At 38.4% G+C, this 17,291-nt stretch overlaps 1 protein-coding gene across 2 annotated transcripts in view; it reads right to left on the bottom strand.

Annotated features, from left to right (window-relative positions):
* Window positions 1–17,291, bottom strand: part of ARHGAP32 (Rho GTPase activating protein 32) — a 306,604-nt gene that overhangs the window by 272,882 nt on the left and 16,431 nt on the right. The window contains exon 1 of one of the 2 annotated variants that reach the window (XM_086678676.1): window positions 6,766–9,593. The exons of the other annotated variant lie outside the window; for it this stretch is intronic. The gene's annotated coding sequence lies outside the window, so the exon portion shown is untranslated. Of the gene's footprint in view, window positions 1–6,765; window positions 9,594–17,291 lie in introns of those variants that run through there. 2 annotated transcript variants of the gene reach the window in all.

The following is a 17,291-nucleotide window of genomic DNA, read 5'->3' as shown; positions in this document are numbered from 1 at the left end:
AGAGCTGGACGCTTAACCAACTGAGCCACCCAGGCACTCCTGACTCATGTTTCTAATTGCTACCATTTGACAGAGCTCAACATCTTATAGAGTTCTTTATAACTCTCACTTTTATATCATGATTTTCCCTTGCTATTAAATAATCTTCAGAAAGAAATTTTATAAATGGGTAACATTCCTCTAAATGGATACATCATAATGTACTATTTCTTTTGTTGGACATTGTGACTTGCTGAATTTTCACCATTAGACATAATACTACACTGAATATCTTAGGTTAAATCTTTCTACCCCTCAGAAAAATCTCACCACTTAACATACCACCAGCAGCGTATGAATTATTTTACATTATTTTTGCCTTCTGAAGAGTCAATTATTCAAGAAACAAATGTTACCAAGTCATACTAAATGCTAAAATCTAACCTCACCTTTGGCTTAGATCCCAAAATACTAGTTTAAACTAGCAAGTTGTGATTTCTTAGATATTGGTAAAGAGAATTCTACAACAGTAGACAAGACAGTTGATCCTATCTTGATGAGGCACCACTAAGTAACTCCAAAGCTGATGGCAATAAGATAATTAAGTTAGCAAAGACACCAATACTTTTATCTGGTTAACAGACTCCTTTTCTCAAGCATCTCTCCTCCCTTAATGAAATATGATATGCTCCAACAGTCCTGACTGTCGAATACAATTCTGTTAAATGAGTCATTTTTCCATCAGCCTACATCACAAAATCTTGGAACAGTTTCACGAAGAAGAAAATGTGCCTCTGAATGTAAAAACCACATGGCACACAAAAGTAAACTTTTAAAAATAAGTGGAATATATGAACACATGAAAATATATTCATGAAAGGATAGATAATGGCATCTACTCCTCTTAAGCTCAATGTTTAAACGCAACTGCATTTTAAAATTATGTATTTGTTACATATTTGAAATATGTCTAATAATCTTATTGAAACATATCTATAACACATGAATGCCTCATATTTCTAACTCAAATATTATCTAAGAAGTAAAGTAGAAAATATTGAAGATTAAAGACAACAACAAAGGAAGTGGTGCCTGGCTGGCTCAGTCAGTAGAGCATACGGACCTTGATCTGAGGGTCGTGAGTTCAACCCCATGTTTGGTGTGGAGCCTACTTAAAAAAAGAGAGAGAGAGAGAGAGAGAGAGAACAACGAAGGAACTTTACTGCAAACATACCAGTGTGATTACACGCCTCACCCTTGTATTGTCACCATCACAGAAAAAAAGGGAGACAATTTATAGTTTAGAACCAATGCTAAACTAATAGTAAACTTACCTCTACAGTATATTTTTACCATCTTTAACACCTTTACCATCCCTTACACTAATCACTCTCTTTTGACCTTAAAAGCTTTACTCTCAGCCGCAGCCATAGCTAGTCTTTGGTCATCAATGGAATAAAGCAAAAAGCTCCACTAGGATCTACTATCAAAAAACTGGCTAGGCAGCAACAACGGTCAGCTAATTAGCAGATGGTACCTGTACTAACTGTACTGTTTTCAGGATGCTGCCTATGCTAATATACTGCTTTCAATTAACAGTTTAACTGGCAATTTCTGCCCTCAACAAGAGATTCCAACTCACCAAAGACATTTGCTGCATTGAGCAAAACACCGATCACCATTACAAACTAGTTATTTCTATCAAACAAAAAAACACAGTAGAGTAAGTCAAATACCCCAGGAAAGCGTTAGTAAGAACAAGTCATTAGACAGAAATGGTCGAAGAGGTCTTTCAAATTCAACTATGTAAGAGAACCAAGATTCAAGTGTACTTGTATTTGAATTAAAGCAAAAATACACCACCATAAAGGAGTATGACTGACTCTGCCAGCATGCCTGTAGGTAAATGGCTATTAGGTTTAAAAGAACTACAATCTTTCTTGGAGGCCGGCTCCTTGATGTAACAATGCTATTCCTTCTACCGGCCATGCTTTAGCCTCTCTCTAGGCCAAACTCTAAACCCAGGAAATATCACCTAGGGAAGCTCCCTGAGTTGCCACAAGCACGTCTCAGTAAAATTATTCTGGCTTTAAAATGGAGGAAGAATGGGGGTGCCTGGGTGGCTCAGTCAGTTAAGCATCTGACTCTTGATTTCAGCTCAGGTCATGACCTCAGAGTTCGTGAGATAGAGAACCACATCAAGCTCTGTGCTGCTAGCACAGAGCCTGCTTGGGATTCTCCCTCTCTCCCTCTCTCTCTCTCCCTCTCTCTCTCTCTCTCAAAATAAATAAATAAACTTTTTAAAAAAAGTGGAGGAAGAATGAACTGGAATGTAAAAGTTTTAGATAGAAAGAATAAGGAAGCCACTGCAATAACTGGAAGAGAAAGAGCTGTCTCTCAGAACTAGAGTAGTAGCTGTGAAGACAGACAGAGGCAGACAAACTTGACATTGGTTTAAAAGGTGCAAAAGTAGGGATGCTTCAGTCAGTTAACTATCCTCCACCAGACTGTGTTCAGGTCATGAGCAAGCTCTGCCTCGGGCTCTGCAGAGCCTGCTTGGAATTCTCTATCTCCCACTCTCTCTCTCTCTGCCCCTCTCCACTAGCTCTCAAAATAAATAAACTTAAAATTACACAAAAACTAGGGGGTGCCTGGGTGGCTCAGTCAGTGAAGTGTCTAACTCTTGATTTCGGCTCCGGTCACAATCTTACAGTTTTGTGAGTTCGAGCCTCACATCAGGCTCTGCACTGATAGTGTGGAGCCTGCCTGAGATTCTCCCCTTCTCTCTGCCCTTCCCCTGCTTGCATTCTTTCTCAAAAATTAATAAATGATTTTAAGAGAAAAACTGTAAAAAAAATAATAAAATGAAATAAAAGGTGTAAAAGTAGAACTGTCTAGATAAAGTAAGCCCAGGTGTGCCTTAAGGAAGGGACTGGAGAGTCAGGAAGTTAAGAAGGTAGAGGGAAGATCCTGCAAGTTGGCAGAGCCAGAAACAAAGAGAACAAGGATGGAATGGGGCACCAAACCTACTTAACCCTTCTACTCCTAGATGCCTGAGGAGTAATCATCTAAACTTTGTCTGATACAGATCCATCCCTCTCCCTGTTCATTACCTTGCTTTGCTTTGCTTTTTAAACAAGAACTGACTGGGGGAGCTTGGATGGCTCAGTCGGTTGAGCATCTGACTTCAGTTCAGGTCATGATCTCACAGTCTGTGAGTTCGAGCCCCACGCCGGGCTCTGTGCTGACGGCTCAGAGCCTGGAGCCTGCTTCGGATTCTGTGGCTACCTCTCTCTCTCTGCCCCTCCCCCGCTCACACTCTATCTCTTAAAAATAAATAAATGTTAAAAGAATTTTTTAAAAAGATGCAAGAGGGGCGCCTGGGTGGCTCAGTCAGTTAAGCGTCCGACTTCGGCTCAGGTCATGATCTCACGGTCTGTGAGTTCGAGCCCCGTGTCGGGCTCTGTGCTGACAGCTCAGAGCCTGGAGCCGGTTTCAGATTCTGTGTCTCCCTCTCTCTCTGCCCCCCACCTGCTCATGCTCTATCTCTGTCTCAAAAATAAATAAAAACACTTAAACAAGAACTGACTGATATAAGTAAACAGATCCCATCTATTCTGGACATACTCTGTGTTACCAAATATGGCCATAGTTTATGGATAGGCAGGTGTACATATTCTCGTTATTTTCCAATGCAAGCAAGTAAAAAGACTACTAGATGAGGAAACATGATATATAAGGACATGCAGTGTACATTCATTCTGGATGCCCATTTCCACACTCAAAAACAGAGGCATGATATTTTCAGATAGAATATGCCCTACACAGAGTGTAAAAGGCTAAATCCAGCCAGGTTACAGGCTATTAACTAATTAGCTGAAGAAAAACAGCCCACAATACACAAAAATCTGATGCTAACAAAGTGCCCTAGAAATTTTACTCTTAACAGGAGTAGAAACCCTGAATCCTTGAAGGGCAATCAAAAATTATTTACTCACAGAAAGAGAGCAGATTAGTGGTTGCCGGGGACTGGAGAGTGGGGGGAAAGAGATATATTGGCGAAAGGGTACAAATCTTCAATATAAGGTAAGTTCTGAGGATCCAATGTATAATATAGTGACTAAGTGACTATAGTTAACAAAACTGTATTGTATACTTGAAAGTTGCTGAGAGCAGATTATTTTCACCCTAAGAACAACAAATATTTGTAATTATGACAGGTGAAGGATGTGTTAACCAACCTTAGCTGGTAAACATTTTGCAATGCCTATGTGTATCAAACCATCACATTAGACTCCTTAAACTTACACAATATTATATCAATTGTATCCAAATAAAACTGGAGAAGAAATTATTTATTATTACCGGTGCACAAATATACCAAGTTATAAGCCTGAGGCACACAACTCTAGTTGGAAAGTCCTATGATGGCAGAAATCACATCTGTTTTGCTCATCTTTATACTCCCAGTGCTTACAAACTATTTGAAAATCAATATGCACTCAATAAATACCTGTTCAATAAATGCTGCCACTGAGATCTTTAGGCAAAAATGTGTGCCTGACCCACTAACACATCAGTACTTCTTCCCACCATACGGCTGTATAAATGGGCTGCTGCCCAGGTATAAAAGCAAATTTAGGTTGGTTAGTATTCCTAACTCAAACAGGATATGATTATATAATTTTTAACTGTTCAAGTCTAATTCCATTAAAATTACATTATAAATGAAATAGTAATTATTTATTTGTAATTTAAAAAAACAGGTGTGGGGCACCTGCAGGGCTCAGTCGGTTAAAAGCATCCAACTCTTGGTTTCAGCTCAGGTCACGAACTCACTGTTTAGTGGGTTCGAGCCCCGCATCGGACTCTGTGCTGGCAGCATGGAACCTGCTTGGGATTCTCTCTCTCCTTTTCTCTCTGCCCCTCCCTCACTTTACTGTCTCTCTCTCTCTCTCTCTCTCTCTCTCTCTCTCAAAATAAATAAACTTAAAAAATTTTAAAAAGAAAAGAAAATAGGTGTGATTAGAGCCATATATGCCTAACTCACATTCAGTTCCAATTTCTGAGTCAAACACAAACTCTTACAACTCACTACTTATTAATTCAAAGGGGAAAAGAAACTCAAGCAGTCCATATGCATATAGATCTCCAATTATTTGGCCCCTATTTTAAAAACTAGAAAAAACATTCCCAAAGTTATTGTAATGATCATATATTTTGAATTTCCCAACACAGTCTCAGTTTTAAATAATGTATTCTGCATGAATGCATGTATCATATGGGAACACATAGTTACTGTACCCAGATATTCCCAACTTACCTTCCTCCTTCCTCTTCCCTACTCCCCAAAGAAAATAAGGAAAATTATGAATGATCAGTTTTGAAGAAAAGTGATTACTATTTTACTTTAAAACCTTGTGATTTCCCCCAACTGAATCAATGTGAAATGGAAGGGGAAAAGAAGGCAGGATATTGAGGAGAAATATCTTCCAGCTGACAATCTCACATTACTAAGATCAGTGCCTTTAAATGTCATGCACAGATGATTCATTCTTCCAGATGGATTCATCTTATTTTTATTTCACTATTCCTGTTTCATCTTTTTGAAGTGAACTAATTCCTAAACATGGCATCTACAGAGCTGGCCATGATAAACAAAACAGCTGATTACTTACAAATGAGAAAATTAAGCATCAATGCAATTAAATACACACATTTGAACTAAATATCTGATTACTACACAGTGCAGTGATTTATGCTAAAAGTGAACACAGATTTTAAATGTAATGTATTATGTGTGCACCAAGAAATTATTTTCTGTTTACTCAACAAATCTGAAAATCCATTAAGAGGTTAGAGGTCCTAACTGGGTTCTCTAGATAGCTAAATAAATTAAACCAGTATTTCAGTCAGTTGGTTGAGGGATGTGTATGGTAGAAGTGAGAAGGCATACAAAATGAATATTAATTCCACCTGAGTTATCAATCACCAAGGTCAACTAAGGCCATCTTAAAGAAGAATAAAGCTCGAGAACTTAACACTAAAGTTAACAAACCCTGCTATAAAATTATAGTAATTAAGACAGTATGATATTCGCAAAAGAGAAGAAAAACTAACTAATGGAACACAATACAAAAGTTCAGAAACAATCCACATATATTTGGTTATCTGATTTATGACAAGACTGACAATGCGGTGTAGTAAGGAAAGAACAGTCTTTTTAATCAATGGTGCTGACTCAACTAAATATCCATATGGAAAACAACTGTATTGTGACTCCCCCCATATTCTACACAAAACTCAGGGAAGATTTAACTATAAAAAGCAAAACAATAAAGCTCTTATAGATGAAAATACAGATCATCTTTGTGACATTAGGTGAAGTTATTTTTTAACAATAGCCAAAAAGCACTAACCATAAAGGATAAGATGACAAACTGGATTATATTAAGACCTGTACCTCAAAAAAAGACTCAAGGAATGTAAGAGTAACTCACAGAATAGGACAAGATATTCACAACACATGTATGGCAAAGGATTAGTATCCAGAATACAAAAGAAGACTCCCACCAACAATAAGAAAAGGCACACAACTCCCCAGAAAAGTGAGCAAGACTTGAACAGGTGCTTCACAAAATATACACCCACCAGCATGATTAAGTTAAAAACAATGACAACATCCAGTGCAGGTGAAAACAGAAAGGAGCTAAAACTCTCATACACTACTGATATCCTATGATCCAGCAATTCCATTCCAAGGTATATAGCCAATAGAACACTTACAGATGTTTACCAAAAGGTATGTACCAGAATGTTCTTGGCAGCAGTTATTCATAATAGTCAAAACTGGAACAATCCAAATGCTCAGCAACAGTAGATGAGATACACACATTGAAAACAGGCAGCCACATGACAGAATGCTAAAAGCAATGAGAATGAATGGTCTATAATTATACATAATTATAAATGTATAAAAGTATAGAGAAATCTCACGGAGAATGTCAAACAAAATATACCAGACACAAGAATACATTCTGCATGATTCCATGTATGTGAAATACAAATACAGGCAAAAACTACTCTATACTGCTAGAAGTCTGGATAGTAATAATCCTCAAGGGCAATAGAGGAACTTCTTTGTTTCCTGACCAGATGCTGGTTACACAGACATGTTGTTTGTGAAAAGCCACAGAGCTATACATGTATACATGTGTACTCTCCCCTGTATGTATACTACACATAAGTAAGTTTTAAAAAGGGGGTGTGGGAGGACAATCGCCACAATTAATCTTGGTTTGAGGGAGATCAGGTCATCAGCAAGATTCCCAATACTAACCAATCCAGATGACCCTAACTGTACCAAAACTTCCTGAATCCTCTCCATTCAGAGGGAGCTGTAATAGTTTCAATATAGATTATATAGCCAGATGAAGCCAGGGACTTGAAATGAAAGAGAGGATAAAACGACAGTGGGAAATGCTTGAACAGTTTGAATACTTCCTTGTATTTCCTTCAAACCTCCAGCAGCAACCACTATCCATACAGTTGGTTATCCAGCTGGTTCAATCAAGTCTAAAAGGCAGAAATAATCCCCCAAATCCTATGGTCTTCTGGATTTGGAGTTAGATAAATCCCTTGTTAAATTATAACCAGAAGATTCCAAATCTCCTGAAAGCATGTCATACTGGGCATGTAAGTTATTTTATCAGTTAGGAATAATGTTCTGATGTGTACAACAAAAGTCCAAATTACAGTGGCTTAAACAAGATAGGGGTTTACTCTTCTCATGAAATGGAAATTCTGAAAAAGCCACTGGCTGTTGGCCTGGCAGCTACAGAATATACAGGCTAAAATCTCTGCAAATCTCTCGGGTTTTCTTTAAAAGTCTCAAGAATACTGGTTCAGCTCCAGTTATCATGTCTAATGTCCAGACAAGAAAAAAAAGAAATGGGTAAAAGAGCTTCCCAAAAACTTAATCCAGGCATTTCTGCCTACACCTCACTGACCAAGACTATGTCACATGGCTACCTCAGCTGAAAGGGAGACTAAGAAATTTTTTAGCTAGACACACTTCTACTTGAAGTAAAATTTGCATTGATTAGTAAGGAAAAGGGGAGACTGGATATTAGATAGGCATCAGGAATCTTCCCCCTCTAAGGTGAGTACTTAATGTGCTAATAATGAATCCCGTGTATAATCTAATCTAGCAATTTACAAGATGTCCAGACTGTTTTCCTTTCATATTTCCATCATAATCTTTTAAAAATCACCAAAACTCTGAACAAAGTTTTCTAAAACAGTCAGTTCTTAGATGTAGTAAGTTAATAATTAATAAAAAAAAAAACAGTTCTAAAAAAGAAAACCAAGAAAGCAAAAACAAAACTGCTTAAAAACAAAAACAGAACTGCTTAAATCCTAAAGACAGCACTTATTTCCTGACAATTTTTTTCAGAATGAACAATGAATTCTCAGTCTGCCCTTTTCCGACCTAAAGCATTATTCACCATTCATCCAAATTAACTTAGCTAACATTTGCAATTTCATAAATTCAAGTAACGTAGCACTTTTCCTCTGATACACAGTTATCAGAACACAAACTTTTCCTCTCACTATACTAGGTGTGAATAATGCTATAATTTAACCAGTATTTCTCATATTCTTCAGCACTCCTTTTTATCTCTTCTTTGCATAAAGTATCCATTTAATGAAATGCGGTGGACTATTCAAAGAAATGCTTACTTTTGTCCAGTATAGTAAATTCACTATTTCGTGGAAGATTTGAAAAAGGGACTGTTCAATTCAGTAAATGTTACAATTCTACCATGTTCTGTCAAATACAGTCTGTTTTATGCAAGGGTTTAGTTGTTCTCAAAAAACTATCACAGTAGGGGTACCCGGGTGGCTCAATCGGTAGAGTGTGCAACTTTTGATCTCGGGGTCATGGGCCTGAGCCCCACGTTGGATGTTAAAATATTTTTTAAAAACTATCACATTAAAGTCTAAACTAAGTTCAATACATATCATAGGGAAGACTTTAAAATAAACCAAAGCTAACCTGAATTAAGGATATGTATCAGAAAACCTAAGGAAGTTTAATTTTTTTAATCATAAAAACATTTAAGGATTATCTGATCTACCAGATACAGATCACCTGAGGCCTGCAGCTGACTGTTCTGATTCCATTCTCTGGTTCCTTGCAGATTAGGATCTGAAAGAGTGCTCCTGTGCAGCTATCCGCGCCTTCAACGTCCCTCCTTTTACCCTTTTATCCAGCTCCCAGCTCCCGTTCTCTACCAACCATCTTCCCTGACAGCCAGTTTCCCTTCACAGAAGCAGTGCCCGCCTTTCCACAACTCTACCTCACGGAAGGACTGCTTTAGTCATCCTAGGCATTCTAGGCCTAAAAAGAGAAGAATTTCTGCCAGTTAACTGCTGTATTCCAGAAGAGTAGCTGATTCGAGCGTCAAGGCTAACCCTCCCAAGTGATTTTTCAGATGGAATATAATGAAGAAACTTCTCCAAGTATCAATCATTAAGAATTTGTGTTAAACTTCTCATGAATCAGTGTTTTAATACACAAACACATTTTGAAAAGTTACTTAAAAATTACTTTAAAGGGGCATCTGGGGGCGCCTGGGTGGCGCAGTCGGTTAAGCGTCCGACTTCAGCCGGGTCACGATCTCGCGGTCCGTGAGTTCGAGCCCCGCATCGGGCTCTGGGCTAATGGCTCAGAGCCTGGAGCCTGTTTCCGATTCTGTGTCTCCCTCTCTCTCTGCCCCTCCCCCGTTCATGCTCTGTCTCTCTCTGTCCCAAAAGTAAATAAACGTTGAAAAAAAAAATTTAAAAAAAAAAAAAATAAAGGGGCATCTGTGTGGCTCAGTCAGTTAAGCGTGTTACTTTGGCTCAGGTCATGATCATGTGGTTTGCGATTTCATGCCCCGCATCAGGCTCTGTGCTGACAGCTCGGAGCCTGGAGCCTGCTTGGGACTCTGTGTCTCCCTCTCTCTCTACCCCTTCCCCACTCACACTCTGTCTCTCTCTCAAAAATAAACAAACATTAAAAAAAAATTTTAATTACTCTAAAAGTCATTTTTCTTATAACTGCTATACTCATTTTTCACATCTTTCCCCTTCTCACTCACAAAGTCAAAGCTGCTGACGAAGTCAACACTCCATCTCAATGGCTCCAGTTAAGCAGTATGATCACAGATCTCTGTAACGTATCATAACCTATAAATGTATGGTGCTACATACTGATCAGAAAGAGAGCTACGTAAAAGTATATGAAAAGAAACGCACACGTGCTTTATTTATAGGAAGGAGGCACCACCTCAAAGCACATGTACTATTTAATGGTGAATCGGTGCACTGATTTCTTGCCTTATTAATCATGGGCAAAAGAGATATGCAACCATACGAACCAGAGTCAGATTTTCTCCAAAATGATAATAGTAGTACTTATTCCTCAGACTTTTCAAAAACAACAAGTTTGATATAAAACCGTGTTGGGCACCTGGGTGGCTCAGCTGGTTAAGCATCCAACTCTTGATTTTGGCTCATGATCATGGGATCAAGGCCCACATTGGGCTCCAAACCCAGCGTGGAGCTTTCTTGAGATTCTCTCTCTCCCTCTTGCTGTCCCTCTCCCCATTCACGGTTTCTCTCTCTCTCTCTCTCTCTCTCTCTCTCAAAAATAAATAAATAAATAAATAATAAATAAATAAATACATAAATAAAACCGTGTTATTGGAGCCCCAATTTGAACACTAGCTAGTGCAAGCAAGAGAAGTAAACTCAAAGGCTGAGGGACTCTATCTGCAAAAGAGATTACTGTATTTATGATATCCTCATACTGAGAGATGTTACTAGATTTTTATTAACCACCTTGGGAGAAAAAAAAAAAGTACTACAAATGCCATTATTCCTACTTTCTGACACAAAAACAACACTTTTCCTGTGCATTTATTCACTCATTCACTTGACAAATATTTATGGGTTTTACTCTCTGAATAATGTCCAACCTTTAAACAATGTAACAGAAAACTAAGGAATCAGTGTGACCCAGATACAGAAAGGACTTTTCCACCAGTAGAGCTGAAGGAGAGGTTTTAAAAAGATAACAACTGCAAAGGAAGGAACCACAAGCATCCACCAGGCTTGTCAATGCATAAAACAGCAGTAAGTAATGTTGCCGTTTTTGTAAGTGAAGACAGTATTTTTATAGAGACTATCACTTTGAGATATGAATACCTAATCAGATTTAGCTGTGTGGACATAAGATTCTCCTGAGACTAAGAAGAATTTCTTCCAATTAAGTTTTGTTTTGTTTTGTTTTGTTTTTTGGTTTCTGCTTTTTTGTTTTTCTGGAGTAGGGTCATTCAACAATTCTGTAGAAAGCAAGGAGAAAGCATATCCCAAGTCTACTGGCAGCTTTTCCCATCCTCAAACAATTCCTTGTTCAGATGCACAGCCACAGAAGTTCAAAGGTCACTGACGTCTTTGTACTCACTTCCATGGTAGTTACAAACAAACTTTTGTCCCCATTCCTTCAATGACATGAGCTGCAACAACCACAATGACTGAACTTTTACATCTGAGAGGGCTGCATGTGCATTACTTAACTGAAGGGCCACAGTATTTCATTTACGCTTCCACCATAAATTATTAAATCTCTTTTGTGAAACAAAATAATTTATTTACCTGGGCATAAATGATGTTGATTCTAGCCAAACACAAAAGACATCACTGGCCATAAATGGTCTTGTGATTTCTTGTCATATTTAACATACTTATTATTTTGTAAAGCTTTCACTGACTTTGCTTTTCAGGATTTTTCTCATCCTTATTGTCCTTCTCTATTTTAAATCATACATGATAAAATATAAAGAAATATATTATGGGATTTTATAAAGTTATACAGCTAAAAGTTCTTTCTTAAAATCTAACAATAAATATGCTTACATGAGAGATCTCAAAGTCATAAAATTTACTTTAAAATAGAAAAGAGCCTAAAGAATATATTTAGGATAAATAATACAAATATATAATAACTTAGAATAAAAGTAATTTTATCTCTGTACATTTTAAAAACTCTACGCATAAAAATAATATATTTAATTGTTAAAACTGTCCATTTAAGCCACCAATTTTTAAATAAATTCCCATTACTTTCATGTGCTAATAGCAACCTCCAAAACCTATTCTAGGACAACAAAACACTGTTATTTTAGCTGAACAATCAAAAAATAATTACCCCCTCCCCAAAATTAACCAATAAGTAATCAAAAAAGGGACTACACAAGCATCTTTGAAATAAACTTTTCTACCAGCAGAGCTAAGTACAAGGACACAAACTGAAACAAGATGCAGAGGACTTTGCTCGTACCAAGATAAGAGACTGCGTCCTCCACACAGGAAGCTTTCCAGAATTGTTTCTAACTAAGGCAAATGCTTCCAGAAGGCTCACAATACAACTTAACATTTACTGAGCCACCAAATCTGTGCTAAACATGATACTCTTCAGAGAAAATGGGTCCAATCTCAGATTTTTTATTTTCATGAGCACACAGTGCAAAGGAAGACAGCTGAAAGAAGCAAAAAGAAATCACATAGCAAAGATTATAGGAATAGTGTCAAAATTACAGAAATATTGTCAAAATTGAGCATGAGGTGGCTCTGAACAGGGCTAAACAGAAGAAAAAGTCACTCCAGATTTTGCATAAAAGTAACTCAGAAATATTTCTAAACCACTAGTGAAGTGCCTTTATAGGGCTCACTTAACCAAGAGGGTTTTTTTGTCTACTTCTAGCGTCCATATCCCTGAAACGCTACGAACATATTTTTCATATCACTAATCTAGCTAAGACTAATCTGAAAATTTTCTAAAACTGTTTTCCTGCTTCTGAACTTCCCTTCCTACCTTTTAGAGATTAATCTATAACAGAATAGCTCTAGCTACCTGAATTTAGTTCTACATGCTAATGCCAGGGCCCTAATTTTGTTTTTTTTTTAATTTTTTTTTTTCAACGTTTTTTATTTATTTTTGGGACAGAGAGAGACAGAGCATGAACGGGGGAGGGGCAGAGAGAGAGGGAGACACGGAATCGGAAACAGGCTCCAGGCTCTGAGCCATCAGCCCAGAGCCCGACGCGGGGCTCGAACTCACGGACCGCGAGATCGTGACCCGGCTGAAGTCGGACGCTTAACCGACTGCGCCACCCAGGCGCCCCAACCAGGGCCCTAATTTTGAAGAAACAGTGCTGCTAAAAGAAAAAGCCAGTAATAACCAAACTCTCCTAAGCTAAAGAAGCGGGGATGAGCAATTCACCAAATAGTTTTCACGACATAAACAAATAAATGTATGAAAACTGCTTCCTACCAGAAGCAAATTTTTGACACGGCAATTTGTTCTATTAATCAAGGAATTTAGACTCAAACATCTCACTAAATGATCCCCAGAATATTAATAGTGCAGTGGGGGAAAAAAGGCAAACTGACTGTGTGACTCAGTCAGTTAAGCGTCTGACTCTTGGTTTCCTCTCAGGTCGTGATTTTATGGATTTGTGGGTTTGAGCTCCCATCAGGCTCTGCACTGACAGTGCAGGGCCTGCTTGGGATTCTCTCTCTTTCCCTCTCTCTCTGCCCCTCCCCAACTTGCACTGTCTCTTTCTCTCTCAAAATAAACAAAAAAAAAAGGCAAACTAAATACAGTTGACCCATGAACAGTACAGGGGTTGGGGCACAGACTGCCCCATGCCCCACAGTTCAAAATCCACACATAACTTTGACTCCCCAAAAACCTAATAGTCTACTGTTGCCCAAAAGCATTACCAATAACGTAAACAGTTGATTAACACATATTTTGGGGGCACCTGGGGGGCTCAGTCAGTTAAGCGTGTGACTCTTGGTTTCAGCTCAGGTTCTGATCTCATGGTCGGTGAGTTCTAGCCCCGTATCGGGCTCCACGCTCACAGTGCAGAGCTTGCTTAGGTCTCTCTCTCTCTCTCTCTCTCTCTCTCTCTCACTCTCACTCTCCCACTCTCTCTGCCCCACCTCTGTTCATGCTGTCTCTCTCAAAAATAAACTTGAAAACAAAAACAATTTTGTACATGTATTATACACTGTATTCTTACAATAACGTAAGCTAGAGAAAAGAAAATGTCACTAGGAAAATCAAAAGAAGTGGTGCCTAAGTGGCTCAGTTGGTTAGGCGACTGACTTCGGCTCAGGTCATGATCTCAGTTCATGGGTTTGAGGCCTGCATCAGGCTCCATGTTGATGGTGCAGAGCCTGCTTGGGATTCTTGTTCTCTCCTCTCTCTCTGGCCCTCCCCTGCTCATGCTTTCTCTCTCTCTCAAAATAAATAAATAAATATATATATATACATATATATACACACACACACACATATATAATATATATACACAATTTATATTACATACATAAGTAATTTATATTATATACATATAACTCTTATATGTATATATGTATATACAAAGAAAATCAAAAGGAAGAGAAAATACATTTACAGTACTGTAGATACTTTTAGTGGACAAAATCTGCCTATAGATGGGCCGGGCAGGGACAGGCAGCAGTAGCAGCAGCAAGGCCAGGCCCTGGGATGGAGATGGTCTGCAGCCTGGTGGCCTCGGGTCAGTGGCAGCCACCTGGTGTGTGTGCTGGCAGCAACAGCATCCTGGAGGTGCAGTACAGCCACCCCATTTGCCTGGAGGTGTACCACTGGCCTGAGGCCATCTGCAGCTCTGGCCACACTTGAGGGTCAGGGACAGCAGGGGCATGACTGCCTGCACAGCACCATCCCTGCCCCCTGGGTATCTTCTTGCACTTCAGCCCTGCCCCATGCCTGCCCGCCCAGGGTGCCCCACCCAGCCACCCCTGCAGCGGCATCCTACAGCCCTGTCTGGTCCAGGCCCTGGGGACTGCTAAGGTCTCAGAGGGCATCTCCATATACTCAGAGGCCAAAAGGTACAACCTCCTCTGGGCCAGGCACATTCAAATCCATCCGTGGAGACTGGGGTGGGCAGCTCTAAACGCTGTGGCTTCTGCTATCAACTCTCAAAAAATCCACGTCTAACTGGACCTGCACAGTTCAAACCTACGTTGTTCAAGGGTCAACCATATGTTAGAATCTTATTTACCAGGAAATTACTAGAAATGATATATACAAATTCCTTTTACTATTTTTCTAAAATTTTTTTAAATGTTTATTTTTGAGAGAGAGACAGAGTGCAAACAGGGAAGGGCAGAGAGAGAGAGGGAGACACAGAATTGGAAGCAGGTTCCAGCTCTGAGCTGTCATTACAGAGCCCTACACGGGGCTTGAACTCATGAACCATGAGATCATGACCTGAGCCGAAGTCAGACACTTAACCAACTGAGCCACGCAGGTGCCCCTCCTTTTACTATCTTTGTGGGAAGGAAAAACCTTCAAATTCTGATGAGTTTTATAACTAAACTTATGGATATTTATGTTTGGCCATTACCAAATCACCATATGCTAAATGAAAATGGAACTTTATATAAATGGAGAAATAATGTCTGCTCCTCAAACACAAATTAAGAGAAAATATGGATATTGGGCAAAATGTTCAGTAACAATATTTACTAATGAAAGAAGAAATCAGGCATGCTAGACATAAACTACAATAGAATTAAAACATGGGCTTTGAATTTTTACTCAACCTCTAAAAAAGTTTGTACTATATTATACTTAAAACTATTCTAGCCCTCATGTTCTTTTTTTTTTTAATTTCTAACAACATGAAGAGCATAACCAAAGGCCCTGCTTTTTATTCTCTACAAATCCACTTCTAATAGATAGGTAGCAAATATCTACTAAATTAATGCTATTAATTTAACTCAACTTACAAATAAAGAGCTGTTAAATCTAACAAAAGCTACTGTTTTAAAATTGTTTCAAGATATGGTTTTAGGGGCACCTGAGTGGCTCAGTCAGTTGAGCATCCGATTCTTAATTTCAGCTCAGGTCATGATCCCAGGGTCACAGGATCAAGCCCCACATCAGGCTCCATGCTGAGCGTAGAGAGCCTGCTTAAGATTCTCTCTCCCTCTCACTCTCACACTCTCGAGAAGAGAAGAGAAGAGAAGAGAAGAGAAGAGAAGAGAAGAGAAGAGAAGAGAAATAAAATATAAAATAAAATAAAATAAAATAAAATAAAATAAAATAAAATAAAATAAAATAAAATCATATGGTTTTATGCACTTTGGTTAAGCTTTTAAAATGTCAGGTCAGAATGTATCCCAAGAGAGAATAAATAGCTGAACATACATGTGGGAACCTGTTTGTTTTCCCAAATGAGTCAATAACAAAGGCAGTTATTGTACACTAAAAAGAAATATACCAAAAAAGTAAATATAAATATATAACATTCCAAATATATTTTTTTTCTAAAAAAAGAAAAAACATTTTTAAAATCTAATTTAAAAAAGGGCAGAAGGGGATGCCTTGAGCAGAGCTTTAGGCGTTCTGCAAACATCTGATTTCAAGGTGTTCCTGTAAGTACATGATTACCTATTTTTAAAACTATAACAGGCACAAATTTAAAAAAAAATTTTTTTTATTCTTTATGTATTTTGGAGAGAGAGAGACAGTGAGACAGAGCGTGAGTGGGGGAGGAACAGACAGAGAGGGAGGCACAGAATTCGAAGTGAGATCCAGGCTCTGAGCTGTCAGCACAGAACCCAATATGGGGCTTGAACTCACAAACTGCAAGATCATGATCCCGAGCCAAAGTCAGACGCTTAACCAACTGAGCCACCCAGGTGCCCCTCAGGCACAAATTTTTAAAACCATAACACACACATGTTTTCAACACACTGGAAACAACAAATGCATGAACTTGTGTTATCATCCACTAGCTAAAATGGGTACATATTATACATTTTCAGATGAATATATACTAACAAAATACTAATTAACAGTAGAAACACTAAAGGTCCATCTAAGATTTTGCTTTAGGAAAATAGGAGTTTTGTTGCTAAGAGTTTCAAAATTACTGGCTTAGTGCATAGAGTTGACAGCCTATCAGAACTGGGGTGCACAGTTACTGATACTTATTCTCCTACCACATAAAAAAGACCTCACAACCCTAAAAACCTCTTTCATCTTACTGTACCAGATATAAATTACTTCAGGGTTAATTCTTTAAAAAAATGTGTTAATACTGTATCAGTCACATGTCTATGTCAATCACCTCATCTACAAAAACAGTACAAATACCCACATATTTGGTCAAATGATTTTCAACAACGGTGCCAAGACCATTCAA

The sequence above is a fragment of the Puma concolor genome, chromosome D1 (assembly GCF_028749965.1).
Source record: "Puma concolor isolate L17-30 chromosome D1, mPumCon1.1.hap2, whole genome shotgun sequence".
In the NCBI taxonomy this organism is placed as follows: Eukaryota; Metazoa; Chordata; class Mammalia; order Carnivora; family Felidae; genus Puma; species Puma concolor.
Note: the sequence above shows the minus strand (reverse complement) of the source record. Positions and strands in the feature narration are given on the sequence as shown.